The sequence below is a fragment of the Etheostoma spectabile genome, chromosome 16 (assembly GCF_008692095.1).
Source record: "Etheostoma spectabile isolate EspeVRDwgs_2016 chromosome 16, UIUC_Espe_1.0, whole genome shotgun sequence".
NCBI lineage: Eukaryota > Metazoa > Chordata > Actinopteri > Perciformes > Percidae > Etheostoma > Etheostoma spectabile.
In genome coordinates, this window is record NC_045748.1 from 4801502 (window position 1) to 4802561 (window position 1060).

Below are 1060 nucleotides of genomic sequence, written 5' to 3' on the forward strand. Positions count from 1 at the left end.
GCGGGAATTGAACCCAGGGACACATTGGTTGATGTATTGCAGCGGGAATTGAACCCAGGGACACAATGGTTGATGTATCGCAGTGGGAATGGAACCTACATCTCCCACACCAAAGGCATGTGTCATATCCACTGTTCCTTCACCACCCATGGATGAATGGAAAGATGTGCTGTGTCTTATTTTCATGATACAAGTGTTGAATGTACAGTGTACATACCAATGTACAGCTTGTTAAGCATGTTGGCCAACTATGGTTGTTTTTAAACGTGATTTATAAATAAAATTGAACTGAAAAATGTAATATACAAGCTTAATGCAACAATGGTTGTATACAAACAGAGTTTATATAAGTATTGTTGTGCTTTTTATTTCTAGATGTTATTTTGAAGTACTGCAGGTAGCCTCTGTGCTGGGAGTGTTGCACAATAACATCAAGAACGCATCGTCTGAAATTGTTAAGTGTTTTCTGTCCTTTCAAGAACAACCAGCAAGAACGTTTTCCCCAACACAAGTCTGTTCTTTGCATTCTTGAGATTGTTAAACAGCTAAAGTCTTCTATAGGCTCCAAAACAACATACTTAATGTCCTACAGATGCCTGCATTGTGTCCAGCTTGATTTTTGTCTCACATGAAAAAAGACAACTGCATAGTTCTTAGTAAGAAGTGGCAAAAATACAGTCACTGCCAGTCAGAGCCAATCACCGAGCACCAGCTGTGCTGACTCGGGCGTGCCATTAGCATGCATCAAGATAGGCTGCCGGATCCCGTCTAACCAATTTACATAATGACAGCGGTCGTCATGGGTGCAGCTGGAGAAAAAAACACATTTGGGGACATAACACAACTGTTGACTGTAACACCCAATGGCATCGCTGCCTGAAAAGGGCTTTGAGGCTTCAGAAGGAGAAGGCAGCCAAAGACATTGGATATGACACAGGAGAAACATAACCTGGGGCTGCAAGATAGAAAAGTTGGAGAGTGTGTCCGTGAAGTATCTCCCCTACTGAAGAGCAAGGCAGTGCCCTCAGTGTACAATGATGAGGAAATATGTGTGAAATAT

General features: G+C 42.1%; 1 long non-coding RNA gene across 1 annotated transcript in view; it reads left to right on the forward strand.

Moving 5' to 3' along the window:
* Positions 1 to 293, forward strand: part of LOC116704033 (uncharacterized) — an 11559-nt gene extending 11266 nt beyond the window's left edge. The window contains exon 3 of the long non-coding RNA XR_004335569.1: positions 228 to 293. This is a non-coding gene — a long non-coding RNA (uncharacterized LOC116704033). The remainder of the gene's footprint in view (positions 1 to 227) is intronic.
* Positions 294 to 1060: the final 767 nt, after the last annotated feature.